Below are 17,241 nucleotides of genomic sequence, written 5' to 3' on the forward strand. Positions count from 1 at the left end.
AATAAAAACAAAACCCTCGGCAACCAGTCATGGCTCAACAACCCATCTCGCAGAGCGGAAAAAAAACTGCTCGGCTATTCGGTACTTGCAACACACACACACATACAAAAGCCCGAACGCAATGTGACAAAGCATCCGATAAGTAAATACCTTTTCTTAAAATACAGGAACGACAAACATTTGTGGAGGGGAAGCTGCTGTAGGCGCGGCTTTCAGAGTGTGCACTGAATTTCCTCCGGCTCACGTTGTAACGCTTCCCTAAATTTCCACCGCAGCGCACAATATAGAACAGTAAAACGGATAAGAAGGTGGCTTTACAAATGATTCTTAAAACAACAAAATACTAAATCTCCTTCAGATGAAGAGAGCGCAGTCTCCCGGAGTTTCGGGATGGCTCCTTGTTTTGGTTACCGCCTCGTGTCCAGGGACCTTGTTCGGACTGAATCCTCTACATTTCTATTGGTCAGGTAGGGGAATTATACAATTAGATAATTATATCGACTCTGCGCAATCTGCATGATTCCTGAGTGCGTTAATGCTCCTTTCTCTTTGCTGCATGTTAATAATTCGGGCTGTATTAAGTCAACACAAAGAATTAAGAGCCCAGCATGTCTCATTCTTCCGCATTTAATTGCATTCCACTCCTGAGAGTCCCGTAAACAGGTATTTCCCGCATTCATTAAGGTCAGGAGATTAAATATTGAAGCGCCTTGTTAATCAGTCAGTTTACTCTATCCTTCCCATTATATTTGAGGAGGTTGTATGTTCTAGGTGCAGGGAGCCCCTCCAGCTCTACAAAGCCTTCCCACCAATTGGTTAACCCCAGTTGTTTCACTAAAAGGTGTCATTTAAATTTTGGGATTGTAAGTGTTGCCCACACGTACATGTTTCATTGAGGTATATATGTAAACGGCTGAGCATTGCTGCGCCGTCCCGTTTCTCTGTATGTTTTTGAACTGTGGCAGACAGCAGTTTGAAGGTGAGGGCGGAGGTGTTCGATTGCGCCTTTTACTGTAATCCATTGTCGTTCATTTTTAATTATTGCCATAACACAACAGCTCGAGCTGTTCCTCAAGCTGTGGCAATTAAACCTCTTGTCGTTTTAAATATCGCGCTCTTTTATTATTATCAAAATAACAATGACGTCAAGAACATTATTCCGTTTTGTTACTGATATCAGAATAAATTCAATAACGGCAAAGCCGCGTGAGTCTTTGGAAGCTCAGATGTTTTAACGTGATGATGTTTCCATCTTGGGAGAGAGCAAAGCTCCTTTTTATTTGCCCGGTGTTATTAAAGAACGGGCAACATAGACTTCACAGAAAAATAAAGATTGTTCTCCTCTCTGTTGGGCATATAGCAAAATCACCACAACAGCTAACTCCTGACAAATATTGAAGGTTTGATCTGCGCGCGCGATGCCCGCAATTTCAATGAATGACCCTTTTAACATTGGCACAATGGAAGACATTGTTAAATGATTGAAAATTATTTGAGACAGAGACTCGGTTAATCTTATCTTTCAATTTCATCTCAGTCAGAAAAATATTTCTCTTATTTTAAGGGTCAGAACTCTAGTTATTACTTTATGTTTGGTAAGAGTGACCGGGTCGACATCAAAGAATGTTCTAGACCCATGATGGAGCTTGGTTTGAAGTTCTAGGGTATTATGAACCCATTCAGTTTCATACTAATCCCACAGCGAAGCGGCAGTTCTCAAATAAACAACTTCAACTTTATAGCTTTGTGAGGCTTGAGCGCTAGGGGAAAATAAATTTTATTTTTTCCCCTAATATAGGTCACAATGAATCGCTTTTAATTATTCATGTGTTTTCATGATTTCGGTCATGATTCGAATTAAAATTCAGCATCAATAGCCTGGGTAGTAATTTCTTTTCTGACTACTACATCGCGTAATATGTTCTGAATATAACGCAAATCAAGTTAGGTACATATTCAGAAACAAACGACAGGTTATGTTCTGCGTGCTGTGTAAGATAGTTATGTGAGCATTCTTCCGTCTATCACACAATCAGTGTTACATTTTATAAAAATATCAGAATCAGGAGTCCAAGCTGAAAATGATTCAAATGCACAAGGAAACACTGCTCGCTCGCTATCGCGTTTTACAAGCAATGCTTGCATCTACAAATCAGAGAAAAATGTTATTTAAATGGTTATTACCAAATAGCAATGCTATCAATAAAAATCAGCAGCAGATTTGGAAGATGTGCATGTTGCGTTCTGTACGGTACATGCAAGTTCCCATTGATTCAAGCTGTTAGATTTTGGCAGATATAGGAATAAATGCATTTATAATTATTTTTAAACGTTTACAACACAGGTTTATTAGATAATTACACTTCCAAAGCTTCCCAGTTTTATTGTAACTTTCTATGAAATTAAATTTTGTATTTTCCATAAAGGTTGAAATAGGCAAGAACTTTAATTAGTAGTTTGGTGTCCCGGAAACACTGGACATGCCGACATACTATTAGTTCAACTTTATTTTCAAAAAAAGATCATCAAAATGACCCTACGTTATGAAACTGATAATGATTCAGGCAAATAAAAATCAAATTTTAGCGCAATTAAGAAAAAAAAAACACATTTACGCATCGGACGTGCTGTGGTTCCTCACGGTTCAACGTTATGTCTGTGCTTTTAGTTCAATGTTAACTATAAACCTTTTGGCAGAATAGAAGTGGATTTTTAATCCTTAACCAACACATAGACAACCATTTAAACAAGTAGAATTTGTTTAGCGGAAGAGGATGGTGTATTCAAAGATGGGAGGCATTAATGGAAAAGCATGTTGACATTGTCAGTACTTAACTGTACTTGTTTGCGTGTTTAATAAATCAAAATATTTTCCACATTCAAATTGCATGTGAATATGTTTAAGATTGCGTCGATAGTATATTCTTTTTTTAATTGCTCCATGAAGGGTACTTTTAAAAATGTTGTGGAGAATCAGGTGAAATCACACAAACGCGCAACGAGGGATTAAGAACAAAAGAAACGAGTACATAGAATGGCCCGACCAACTTTGATTATTGACTGTCCTGTAAGTCCTACCCTCCCATCCCCACCTGACCAACACCTTCTTCGCCGAATATTGGATTTAACGTTGCGTTTACGTTGGAGTTAAAGACCACTAACCCGAATATTTGGAAAATACAGTATCAACTGCGTAATTGTCTATTGCATACTCCTATCTTTCAGGTCAGCTTCTTTGCCCATTGTCTAATGAAAAGTGACCGTGACCTCGAGTCAATTCAGGAATAGAACCTTTGCTAAGCAACTTATTTATTTTACGCAGTAGGTTTATAAAGATTCCAAAGTGATTGTACAACCTCAATAGTTTTGCAGAGATATTAATGACATTATTTTAAAATTATAGTCAAAGAAGTGAGCTAATAAAGTGTTCATCGTGACCTCAGTCAAGAGTTTGATTGTTGTTCTCATAAATCACCGGTACAAATTCATTTGAAGGCGCCGATAATATTTTATGTTCTTAATTCTTTCAAATTGCCATCAGCTTGAAATTACTGAGAAGGTAATCGTTAAGCGAATCAATCTTTTTCCCACCAAGGGACAAACGAGTTTTGTTAATAAAGGGAAATATTTTCCTTGCTCCAATTCAAACTGTATCTTCGAAAGTTTGCCTGTATTTTACAGTGAGGCCTCGCCGTGCCGGGCAATAGGAAAATAAAAGTCACATACAAGGTTTATTGTAATAAAGAGCAAATTAGTGGCTATCGGGGTACAATTAGATGCCTAAACGTACCACTTAATGAGGTATATGAGCACTAAATAATGACAAATGGATTTTAGTGTGCAGTAGGAAACGCTCAGGCTCGTTACTCTGCAATCAATGAATGTTTAATTCATGAAACCAAACTCTAATCCTTTTCAAAATGCAACACGTGTCATACTTTATGAGTTTGTGACGTGCTCTTGAATAAAAGTGGGACTTTACTGATAAGATAGAGGGGACCTTATTTGTGAGAAGCTCAATTCGCATCCAATGTTAAATCGGGCAGACACTTCAAAATATCAGATGAAGCCGGATGAATCGCTCACAACTAAACTGTGCAAGGTCGACTGGGAGCATAGTTACGCCAATTAGACCATTTGTATACTAATGTACGACAATAGATGATACAGTGATACGGTGAACTCTTTCTCTTCATGCATGTCGATATATCCCCAAACATCAGATTATCAATCAATTTGCCAAAGAATGTATAAATACAGGAATCAGCTAAATGTCTTTTAAAATACAAAATAAAACATATTTTAGCAAAATGTACAGTTTTAACACTCTATTAGTTGAACACAATTTTAAGTGTCCTATCTCATGTTTTGTTTTACCGATAGATTATTTTTTTCTCTTCTGTGGGTTACACATCGATGTCACATTCATTGATTCCCAGTCATACCATTGCATAAAGAGATGAACTCGCCTTTTTCACCTCTACACAACTGAAGATTTATTCAGAACCTTTAAAAATTATTAGCATGGCCTCACGGCTTACTTTCTAAAACAGAAAAATGTATAACATAATGGATCTTATTACTCTAATTTGAAAATTATGTTGAAAACAGAGGTTAAAACAAAGAAAGGGTAAATTAAGCGCTTAAACTCAAGTTATTCTAATGCTGATAATATGGAAACGAAGTGGGCTAAAACGTTTGTGTCATCGTGTTGCCCTTATAAGAATGAGGATATTTAGCAGTTTCAGTGTCTATCTGACTACATTATCTTCTGTATAATAAATTTATCCATGGAATATGAAAAGAGTACGTGAATTAAAAGAGCCCCTTTATGTCCCTAGGAAGAGAATGCAAGAAAACAGTTTTTCAAAAGGGATGAAACCCTGGCAAAATAATTTTTCCAAAGAAGTGTTAACAATGAGTATTTTTTTTCACAAAATTCTAGCAACCCAAGTTATACTTTCTATTGTTGGCATTAGAGTCAAAACACTTCAGTGTTACAATCCTTCGTTAAGTTTGATAGACAATTGAAAATGTAGCCATTGATTGTATCCATTTTTTTCAGGAATATAAGTGTATCGCATTCCCTGCTGCCACTGATGTAAATCCATGTGATAAGAGAAGATCTTTGTTAATGATTTTTGGTGAAGAAACCACAGTTTCAAGCCGGACTTTATTTTAAAGGCCTGATAACTGCAAATTTTATCACATTTTAAGCAGCAGATCTATTGTAGAAAAGAGATGCATTTTTCAGTGCATGGTTAAAATAACGACGATGGTTTCTTCTGTACGGTGTTGCTGGGCTTCATTATTTAATACATTTGCGTGTAGCGCCACTCAGTGGTTTATTCTATAAGGCCACATTAGAAATTATTAGTCTTGTGCATTCAATAGTTAGCGTATCAGAGATTCACAAATGACGAATACATCTTTAAGCACAAGTATTGATGCACCAAAATAAATGATCATGTGTGCGTACATTCAACATACTGTTATTTATTAAGTTCAACATTTATCCCGCTGTCGTTTTTACTCCAGTAAATGCATGGTCACCAAGGTAGAACAAAGTTTTTTCTTTGCTATTTTAATCATTTTGTCAATCACGTTGTGGACTTTTTTTTTGGCGGGGTGCTGTGGTGGTGAGGGTGGAGTTGAGGGGTGGTGGAATTTTTCCTTTATTCGTCTTGTAGGTTTGATCTGAACTCAAATATGACCCAAATCCAAAGTGTTGTGAGTCGTGGTTATTTTTGGGGAGTTATACACATCGAGAATTCTTACAGGCTTCAGCTCCGTCAACCTGATCTTTATGTAATTAATTGCTTGTTAATCTGTCCAAAATCATTGTACACAGGTTGTTACAAGCCAGGACCCCGTGTTGAAGCCAACGAATTCAATTTGAACTTGGATCAGATTTTTTTTTTCTTTTTAAACAAAAAGTAAGATTTATCACGAATATGTAATCAAACCCTGCGTTCATTAAATGGTCCAGACTTGTATATTACATGAATTCAGAACAATTTATGAACCAATCTAATTAGCGTGTTGTAGTACAACTTAAAGAAAACAGTCTTTTAAATGTCCAATTCGTTAAAAATAATCCACTTTCTTAAAGCGCCTTGACTGAGAATTCAGTGTTTTGCAGGTGCTGAGTGCAAAAACAGCGCATGCCAGCTTATGCTTTTGATTACAACGTATCCCTGACGTGCTAAATAAAACTTTTAAATTACAAGCTAAAACCAATTTATTGACCCATTCCATTAAGAGATGTAAGCGTCTAATCATTTCCATAACAGAGACGTAAGTACGGTAATGTTCTAAATTAATGTTTACCAGGCAGCAATATTCATTTGCATGATCGCGAAAAGTTCAGACGAAACCTTTTCACTTAGCGTTCTGATCTGTGAATGCCTACTTGCGGAAATTCAGTAGCAGGCGACCCGTTAGCTCCAAACGTTTCCATTAGTTCCAAAGGAAGTGCAGGCGACGGGAATAGCATCAAAAATCCACAGATTACATTGCGTGTGGACGCCAAATGTGACGGCACTTTGCAAAAGCGGTGTCTGTGTGTGCGCGTGCATGGATGTGCTGGGATTGACAACAAGATCTGTCCCAATATTAGTCAAAGTATGTGTGAACCACCTGTAGGGTCGGCAGAAAGGGGACAGGTAGTTTTAAATCCCAAATATTGAACAAAACATGCAAGGACAAGTTTCAGGTCGCGTTCATTTCATCACCTTGTAAACAAATAGCCCGGCACATAAGTTGAAGAGTCGCGATCAGGGGTTCGGTGTTAAAGTTTTGAGCCAGTTTCACAGAAGCTTCATTTCTGTGAATGAAACTTTCCCCCACCCCGCTGTCTGCCCCTGACTAGGGGTGGGGGGAGTGGATAAGGCAACCTCATGTTTAAAATCGCCTTCTTATACCCAGCCCGAGCAGCTTGTATTCCCACCATTCCTACTGCCCTCTCAGTGCTCCAAAAACGAAATAGATGTCACCTAATCGGTCTTTACAACAATTAACAGTGCAGTATAAAACATACCGTAAGGCTGCGATTGAATCAAACATGACACATGGTTAATCACACATATTGGAGGAATCTCCCCTTTACAATGTGATGTTGAAATCTTGCAGAAACATAGGTGCTTCATATTATATCAAATGACATTCTGCATGCATGTTGTGGGATTAAGTGTACATTCACTTTAGTTCGAAATAGCGTCAGAAGTCAGTAGCAAGCTCATCGGCGTCTAAAATTATTTAAAACGCGATAAACTCATTCAGCTCTGTAAACGATTAACGGTGTTCATGTCTGGATATTTGGAGTTGATCCCATTATTATAAACTTGCTTGTTCATTTCAACAAATCCTATTTCTGCGGCGTATCTCAGTTTAAGCCTCGTTCGGAAAATTTATTCAATTGCATTTTTTTAGTGGGACAATGTCTTTCCCGAATCATTTCTGTACTCGACCAAATTCGACGCTGGGCCTTTGATTTATTTCCAGATCCAGGGGTCCTGTACTTTTTCATGTAAACTTTTGTATCAGATTTTGCTAAGAGTGTGTGTATATGGGCATGGGCCTGTGATTACGATTCATTTCCTTAACAGAAGCGCGAAATTGTTTTTAAAAATCGTAATTTTGCCCCTATCTCAAACAGAAATGTGCGGAAAGCCGATAGATTATGGCTTCACCAAGGCAATGCAGAGGCGTTGGAGTGAGCTCACTGTCGTGCCTATTTGCAGTACAGCATTGCAATGCCTTCCTCATGCAACAAGGAACTCATATGATCAGGTAGCGGATGCATGCTCTTTTTGAAGTCGGCCTGTATGATAATATTTTTAAGGTGAACTGTTTATTTGGCCACAATTCATGGCAACAATTTAGGACTTGTTTGGTCGAGATATTGAGAGGGTCTTTTTAGTTTCAGAAGATCGAACGATAGGTTGAGTTAAGCTAAAGGTAACAGTTTATTTCTTGAAGAGTCGTTTTGCAACATGTTAAACCTGAAGAGCTGGCATTGTTTAGCATCATTTTAAACATAAATATTTAACACCGTCTCAGCTTTGGTTTCGATTTGCAGGCAAGGCCAAACATTTTCACTTCTTGCACTCTCCTGGATAATACCTGTAATTTGAGCTCAATGGTGCAACAAGTAATGGGAGATTCAGAGTTCTACAGGAGACGTGTGATCCTCTTCTTTAGAAAGTAATTGCCTCGATTTACAAAAAAACAAAATCTAGCGCTTTTTGAGTAGATTAATAATTACTCCGGATTTCCAATTAGGTGGCCTTATATTGCACATTGCTCTTGGTGTCATTTCTTGATGGAACTGACATTCTGAGAGAGGGGGTAATTTAATTAAAACGCCAAACCTGCATGCACTCATTTATATCAATACTAGTTCAGCCTTGTTGTGATCACATTTCAACTGGTCTAAATCTAGATCTCCCAGCTTTAAAATGTAACTTGCAAAGTTATTTTGTATTCGTGTAGTTGCGTTCCACGCCCTCAACACATTCTCCAGCGCTATGCAGCTAATTAATAAAGTTTGAACATTGCTACCTGATCTAAGAATGTAGAGCTAGCTCCCTATTCTTTTAGCTTAGCTTCAGCAATGCTATCTGTCCAGTTTTTCCTTTGCAGAACTAACAATTCCTACTTCCAGCAGATTACATATTGTTCTTGCAGCTGTAGGGTATTTAGTACGTGGAACTGATTCATCCGGTATAAGTATCAATGTTTCTTTAGATTGTCAGTACACCCACTACACGTCTGGAAAAAGATTTCTACAAATCATTTTGGGCGCACTGAAAGTAACCTGTTGAGATGCCCTAGGGTTCACATACCATTTTCCAGAGATTTATGACATCCTAACTTACAATGACACAATTGCCTTCTAAGCACTGTGTTTAGGTGTTGATGTGAATTACATAGAAACGCTGACAGAATGAGAAGTGTATGAGCCGTCTCAAAGTAAAATTCCAGTCCTACCACCACTCCCACCCGACCCATCCTTTCCACTGACAGAATGAGCAGAATAGGGGAAAATAAAACCTAAACATGTTGCTTTGTGTATCTTTGGTGGAACGTTTCTATTGCTACATTTTCCCATAGAATTTGGGTAAATAGTTTTTAGACTTATTCCATGTGTCTATTATTTGAAGAGCTAATTATATCCGCAAAGTTTTCCATTGTACAAAAACTTTGGCGACCCTTTCCCTGTATTAGCACATTGCAAAGACTTTGCCCTAATGGAGTAGCCAAAACAGTCCAGATGCCCCTACCCATGATGCTTTATTCTTTCAGGACATATGAGAATAAAGCATCATGGGTAATTGCCCATCATGGGTTATTGCCCATCCCCAATTACCCTTGAACTGATTGATAAGCCAACTTCGAGCCCAGTTAAGAATGAAACCCAGATTGTTACATGAATCTTATTTCAATCTTTTACAGAATGACATAATGGTTACAGCAACCGTTAACATGTTGCTAGACTGTTCAGCCATAAGCAGAAGAAACAATAATTTTGTTATCAGTAGAAATTAAAAGTATGGGTGTGTTGACACCTGGACATCTTATTTAAGGTGTTATGCTCATGGCCTGCTATTTGACCATCTCTCAGAATAGTTCAACAAAGTGAGCTGAACACAGTACCCCTTCACGTTGCTCTGTGACCCGCTAATTCATCTTCTTCCTTGAAGAGGTTCCTTAAAATCTGCCTCATGAACCAAGAATTTGGTCCATGGATCGATTTCAGATCCTGCTTCACAATATTTCTGTGAAGGGGTATTTTATTTAAATACAAGCTGCAAATATCGTTCAACCTTTACTGGTGAAAATATTCAAGTTGTATAAATGCTAATAAACCCGGCTTTAACCTAATGTAGGAGTCGCTGCCGAAGTATTCGGAATAATTGAAAATGTAACAATTTTTGCATAATTTAAGACATTGATTAATTTGGCTCACCTTTTGTACAATTCCTTCCCGTCAGCTCTCTTTGTCCTTACTATGGAAACTTTAATATTTTAAGTTTAACCTAAAGACCAGGTCGACGAGGCCTTAAAGTTGCACATGCTCACAGACAGGAAGAAACATTTCTACTGGCTCGGTTTGTTGCTGGTTGTATGTAGTTCCTGGAGTTATACTTATAGAATGAGATTTTTTATCAATTTGTAACTTTTAGAGACCTCAGTTACACATGCTGCATCTTCAAGACTCTTCAAGACTATAAGCATGGTGGCATGCTTATTTGGACATAATATGGCCCCATTTCTACTCAGGTAGGATAGTAGTGATTAGATGGGAAGGCCGCCGTTAAGCTTTCAATCAATTTAATCGAACTGCAAGACCTCGGAAATATGCAGAGAAACACAGCACATTTGGAAGATACAAATAATAAATAGCAAATGCGCCAGAAAGTTCATAAAATGTACTGAGGGCAAAGTGTGTTGGGGAAAGACACATGTTATTCCCGATGAAGCAACTGATTATTGGCTTTGTGTCAGATCTGCAGAACACTGTCCGTGTTTGCAGTGACTGACTTGAGTGTGAATTAAATGCGTGCATTTAGTTGTCAACTGTCCGTGAACGTTATAGGATAATAGGTCAGTGTGAGCGATCTTTTTTCGTGAGTCTGTCTAACGTTTGTGACCAAGTGTGTAAGGTCCATGAGGATGCCCTTTTGTAACTGTGTGAAAAAGTATGTATGCAGTTGTCTTAGTAAATTTCTGACATTCGTGATTTTATTTGTGAGGTTTTCGGCTTCTCTCAGATTTATGTTTATATACAAAGAAGGATTTCTGTGTGACTCTCCTGTTGTTATGTACGTGGATCCTTCCGTGTAGCGTTGTAGTCTGATTTAACCAATCGACATTACCAACTACATTTTTCAGAATTCTTAGAAAATTCCTGCAGTCTGCGTTTTAGACGAAAAATGTCTTCGTTCATCGTTAATTAGTGAGTCCCATTTCTGCTCTGCTCATGCTCACGCATGTATCTTGCCGAGAAACATATACGGGGACGACTTGGATTGTAGTTAAATAAGATATTCTGTAAAATGATACATGCATGGTCATGAATTTTAAAGCAATTTTCTGTTTTAAACTAATACTTATGCCAACAGATTAACATTGAAATCTATACAACAACTTGAAATGATTATATAGCTAGCTCAGGCGGTTCCAGCAATAATAGGGGGGAGCTGAATATTTCACATTAACAATAAAATAAATGTCCAGATCGTTACAGCATTTGTTAAGCGTTGTTGAAATTAATTCTTTTATGGTTTTAATAATGTACAGACTGCAGTACAGTATTGCATACCATTTAGTTCCTAGATAATCGTCATTTTTTTCGGTCATAGTGTGTGAGCTGAAGGGACCTTGAGCGACAGCAACACCTTGCCGCCAAAAGGCGCCGGACTTTGGATGTATAAGTGACTTGTTATCCCGGGCGAAATTGAACTCTGTCCTCCGACCAGTCTCATTCCAGCCCTTGGACAATGTTATAGTTCAGCCAGACCTCCACCAATTTCTGGCCTGTCAACTTACAAGATAATTCACTATTTTTTACTATCGGCAAAATGACAGGTAGATGGTTCCGAAATTAAATAGTAGTTGTAACTCAACTGATAGCGCCGGGTTTATATCTAACATAATTGGATAACTAACATATTAGAATGCGGTATCCTGGGGATGCAGGAGCTGAATGCTGGGACTTTCCCCGCGACTAATCATCACCCAACAGCAATGAGCAACTTTACAACTTGACACGGGGCTGTCGCCTGGTCAAGTAGAAAGTGAGGCAGATTGCTTAGTCTGTCGCTAAAGACAGTGTTTATGTAACCTTGATGTTTCCTATTAACACACAGTCTGCTTTGTATTTTATATTGTCAAGCGGAACAATAACTACAGTGACACTTTATGGCTTTTCTTTTGCCGCAATCCAATGTAGATTTGGTTCGCCATATCCAGCTCACGTGGCTGAAAGCTGCAGAAATATATGGGAAATCGTCACAATGCCAAGCCAGAAAATATACTCTTCAACCCTCAGAGATTAATTCTATGCCCATTTCATTCTACTTTGCTCAGAGCCTGGTATGTTATCTCTATCCTACGCCAACAACTTCACTGGCATCAAATTCCTTCCTGATCCCACTCCGACCCCCTCGGCAACTTTCAGGATGTCAATGCAGCCGGTTCTGGTGTGTGCAGATGAATAAAGACATGTCTATGTTTTTTTAAATCTGTGGTGGTTGTGTTCTGATGTATTGCACTGAGGTCTATAATTAAAGTGCCAGTTTCCACCGGATTATCGCAGGAATCGAATTGTACCTGCTGATGTGTGTGTATCAGTCTTTGCCATTTGATGTCAATAAACATCATTGACACTGACCGACCTTTGTTATCTGTCTTGTACAGTGTCGCTTTTGTACAAACTTCACTGCAGAGTGAAATTAGTTGGCGGTAGCAAGGAGGACTACATCGAGCCGGAACGATCTGCAAGCTACTAAACCGCGAGGGAAGCGGACTGCTCTACAATCTACCCACCACTGGTTCAAATTGTTTATATTAAATCCTTGACTGCATTTATCTCGTTCCTTCAGAGTTGAGCCATGTGTGTAATCTGCTTAATATTTTCATTTCTTTGCCTACAATTAATCAGGTTTTACTTTACACAATCTGTTTTGTGTCACTCGCATATAACCCTCTCCACTTTTTACATGTATTGTAATCATTACCATGTGTGCTAAGTCCTCCTTGCCGTGTTTGGAGAGGCAGCGCAACAAGAGCTGTGTTCCTTCTACTCCATGGCTACACTTCCTGTTAATTGTGTTTCCTCTGACCCTTCTGTGCTTCATTTAACATTCAATCTGCAGTAACTCTGCCATTTCAAACGGGAGTATCCTATATATTCACATCAAATATCTCTTTCCTCGCAAATGTAGGACAATGTGACGATATGTACCATCTTTAACGTTGACAAACCGACCCTCAGCGTGTTCGTTCTCTGTGAAAGGTCAGTTTTTTTCCCCCCCCCCAGAGCATCCTTACGCAGTGCTTGGTGTTTAGATGTGGTGTAGTCCCCGGGGCGTTTTACTGGGAGTGCGTGGGCTCTCTGCACTCCACAGTTACCCCAGACCCTGCTGCCGATTCCCAACCCATCTCCACCAATTTCCTTCCCAGGCCTGGACTAGAGAAGCACTGGAAGGTGACTTCCGAAAACTCTTAGTTACCTGGCACTCCAAGGCGCTCAGTTTTATGCTGTCTTTTTCTAAAATAGAGACACTATAATAAGGCTTTCGGGAAATGTTTGCAACAACTTTATGGCTGGCGCTTGGCATATCTCATCGATCGACCATCCAACTGGGCGTTCCACGTTATCAGGCATGTAATTGCTGTTTGGCTAGAATTCCGGACGGGTTTTTGTGATCTCTCATTTCAATACACAGACAATGGTACTATATATTGGAAACCTCTCACCAAACCGTATCCTTCCACTGGTAAGTAAGACTTCAATCGGAACAATTGTAGTGCTTCTGATTGAGAAATGCACCCCTTATATTCCAGTATAAAAGGGAGGAAAGTGTGCCATTGTATGTATCTAAGATTGTGAAAATAATGCTGTGAATGGCTTTGTATGTGAAACATCATGTCGAGGTAAATGTTGACGAGTCTGTGTGTATGTCTGAACTGCAGCATGCATGTAGGGAGATGGGTTATAAAGTATATCAGCCAGTCAGAGGGAACTTGGCTGAATGCACCTGGGATTTAAAGGAATGAGAGTAGAACATTCACAGTACAGCTGTAACAGTGATTGACACTCACTCTATTCACTGTCCTAATGGTGGCTCAGTGATTAGCACTGCTACCTCACAGCACCAGGGACTGCGGTTCGATTCCAGCCTCAGGTTTCTGTGTGGAGTTTGCACATTCTCCCCGTGTCTGCATGGATTTCCTCCGGGTGCTCCTGTTTCCTCCCACAGTCCAAAGATGTGCCGGCCAGGTGAATTGGCCATGCTAAATTGCTCATAGTGTCAGGTGCATTAGTCGAAGGGAAATGGGACAGGGTGAATTACTCTTCTGAAGGTCGGTTTGGACTGGTTGGGCCGAAGGGCCTGTTTCCACACTGTAGGGAATCTAATCTAATCTGAATCCGGACTCAGGAGCAATGCACAACGCCCTAAAACAGACGCGGTTCTGATTTTAACCTCCCAATTTACGCCACACGAGTTCTGCTTAGTGTGGACTTGAGATGTGAGTGCATTGAGTGAGCGTGTGAGGATGTTTGAGAAGGAGCAGATAGATACGTCCCAGCAAGTGAATGTGCAGTGCTCTGAGTGTCAGTGAGAGTGTGGAAGTGTGTTCCTCGCCAACTTAAAGCGGACACTGCTTGTGATTCCTTAACAGCATGTACGAGTTCACCATCAAAACGATGACAGCTCTAGTCAGCTCTAACCTGAGAGAACTCGCAACAGACGATTTTTGCTTTGAAAAATGACGCAGATATCTGGAAGAATTTGTTGAACAGTAAAAACAAAGTAATGTCGCCATTAAAATAAATCTTTGTATTAAACTATTCGGCGTCTGGCATTGGCAATGTTATCCTCAATGAAACCCAGAGTATGAAATATTAACAACCCAAAACTTTTATTTAAAACCAACACTCGGGATTTTTATTTGCCGTGCGATTTCTACATTGCAGGGATCATGTCTCCTTCTTAAAATCAACAAACTGCAACAAAACAAACCACACACAGATTCCCAAATCTCTTCTAATTCAGATTCGTGACAACTCGGAACCACTTTGGTAAATTATTTAGTCTGGAGAATACCCTGCCTTCAAACGCATCACACACAGTTTGTATCCCACGTGGAAAGTGGATGAACAAACCATTCAGCAAGATGGGGGAAATTCTCAAATGGTGCTTTTGTGCAAGAACACAACTTCAGATAGGTGCATTGTATGATCATCATTTAACTTTCTTTTCGAATCTTCACGCTCGCTTTATTGTCTTATCAACTATTGTCCGAGCTAATTTTAAGCCAGTAGTAAACGCCTTTGAGGCAAAATAAAGCGGACAGCGTCAGGGCGTTGGAGGATTTGAGATACTTTCACGTCAAGTTCCGACGACAACTCGCGGCGGTGCAAATTTCAGCTGCTCTCTTGGTTTTGTCGGACAGTCATCTTCTCTCCCGTGTTCCTTGTACTTCTGGCTGAGTGCGCTGCGAAAACCATTGCTCCTTGCTGCAGAGGCTCTGCACCGAAGTTACAAAGCAGGGCGGGCGCATAGCTCTGTGCAGCATCGTCACTGCTTGCCGCCCGTCCCGGCTGCAACCAGTCCTTCCTGGTCTTCACAGAATAACTCGCATACAGTCCGCTTGAAATGCTTCCGTTCCCAGGCTCACTCCATTCCTGAGGTCCAGCAGTTCGCTGGTAATGGGCCCGCACCAGCTCAAGCTAACTTTGACTCCTGGCGACTTCACAAACGTACGCATCGCAATCGTAAAGTTCAAGGAGCTACAAATAAAATGCCCGATTTCTTCTAAACGAAATCTTAGTCGCCCAGAAAAAAAAACTTTTTAGCAATCTTTCTAAAATTATGTGCGTGTAAGATTTTTTTTGTGTTTCAAGTTCAACAAACTGCAAATAAAAAGATTCATGTAAACTAAATCTTAGTCACCCAGGAAAGAAACACTTTGCTTTAGCAATCTTTCTGAAATTATTTGCAAGGGTAAGAATTTGTTTGTCTATTCGATGGTACAAGACATATGTAACTCTATATATCCATGTACAATGGATATATAACTCTTTCTTTGGGTGGGACGGTGGTTAGCTATGCTGCCTCACAGCGCCAGGGAATCCGGGTTCGATTCCAGCCTCGGGCGACTGTCTGTGTGAAGTTTGCACATTCTCCCCGTGTCTGGGTGGGTTTCCTTCTGGGTGGGTTTCCTCTGGGTGATCCGGTTTCCTCTCACAATCCAAAGATGTGCAGGTTAGGTAAATTGGCCATGCGAAATTGCCAGGAATATGTAGATTAGGTGCATTGGTCAGGGGTGAATGTGGACCAATAGGGTCTGGGTGGTTGTCCCTCAGAGGGTTGGTGTGGACTCGTTGGGCCGAAGGGCCTGTTTCCACACTGTAGGGATTCTATGGTTATTCTTCAGGCATGAGAGACATTGTTCAGTATTATAGATACTTTTTCTGTTCCACTTGCTCGATTAAGGAAATGTTAAACAATTGATTGTGGTGTAAATTCGGGTGTTTTGCTCAACGTTAGTACATTTCCTAAGTACGGCGGAGTTAAACCGAATTGGAGATGAGTAACAGCGAAATTCACTGTTTAACAAGCACTACAGGAGCACAGGGCCGGGACAGAACCGTTCCAGCCGGTGAGAGTCCTTCAACCCACAGAAACACAAGTTGCCGAGAGCAGCTCACCCTGAGTGTGTCGGCAAGACGCTGAAAAACTCGCTCATTTCTCTACTGACCCAGTCAAGTTCACCGTTCTCTCGCCGCAAGGTTTCAATGCTTTGGTGGGATGGGGGAAGGTGGCTGCAAAATGTGCACATTTTCATCGTGTTTTGTTTTATCTTTGGAAACTTAAGAGAGACGTTTTGGCCTTTACTCCGGTCAAAGTAAACCGATGGATCGAGTGGATCGACACCCGATCCAGTGAAAGGTCAGCGGAGGTTTTCATGGGAGGAATTGACCTTTACTCCCCCTCTCGCCCAATCGTGCACGTTTCACGAGGGATTTACGAGACCGGCGATGAACAGGGACTACGTGAAGCAGAAATAACATTCTCCCGAGTGACGATGTCTTGCTTAAAGACAGACAGAAGAGGTTTTGATTTTTCTCTCTCTGTTGTATGGCTAACATGTGTTTTTGATCAAATATCTGCACGTTAGAAGCCGTTTCTAATCAGTAGTCAGCGTCCCTTCGTTCATTGACTGAGGGCGGGGGGGGGGGGGGGTTATTAGAATAATAAATGTAACCAGTCTCCGCTTTAAATGTACCGTAAAGATTACAGAAAAGTTTAAGCTTTTTTGTGAGAGAAGATCTGAAACTGCTCAACATCGAAATCCTTGTCTCTGTTTTAAAGTTTCTCCAAGGAAGTGTGCACACTTTGTCCAGTGTTTGACCGGCTGTGATTGGGCTACTCCGTTCCTCAAAGTTCCGGGTAAATGTCCATATCCCAAACTCGGCTTCCAGGATACTTCCGTGTTTGCCCTTTT

General features: G+C 40.1%; 1 long non-coding RNA gene across 6 annotated transcripts; it reads left to right on the forward strand.

Moving 5' to 3' along the window:
- Window position 1: 1 nt before the first annotated feature.
- On the forward strand, window positions 2–15,676 carry LOC140463421 (uncharacterized). Of its 6 annotated transcripts, XR_011954676.1 has the most exons (4): window positions 3–467; window positions 7,658–7,791; window positions 12,424–13,505; window positions 14,413–15,676. It is a non-coding gene; the product is annotated as an uncharacterized lncRNA (long non-coding RNA). The 6 variants fall into 6 exon arrangements; XR_011954672.1 differs by lacking the exons at window positions 12,424–13,505; window positions 14,413–15,676 and adding an exon at window positions 11,957–12,396 and having other exon boundaries at window positions 2–467; window positions 7,658–11,592; XR_011954675.1 differs by lacking the exons at window positions 12,424–13,505; window positions 14,413–15,676 and adding an exon at window positions 11,367–12,396 and having other exon boundaries at window positions 2–467; window positions 7,658–10,960.
- The last annotated feature ends 1,565 nt before the right edge of the window (window positions 15,677–17,241 follow it).

Source organism: Chiloscyllium punctatum, chromosome 38, assembly GCF_047496795.1.
Source record: "Chiloscyllium punctatum isolate Juve2018m chromosome 38, sChiPun1.3, whole genome shotgun sequence".
Lineage (NCBI taxonomy): Eukaryota > Metazoa > Chordata > Chondrichthyes > Orectolobiformes > Hemiscylliidae > Chiloscyllium > Chiloscyllium punctatum.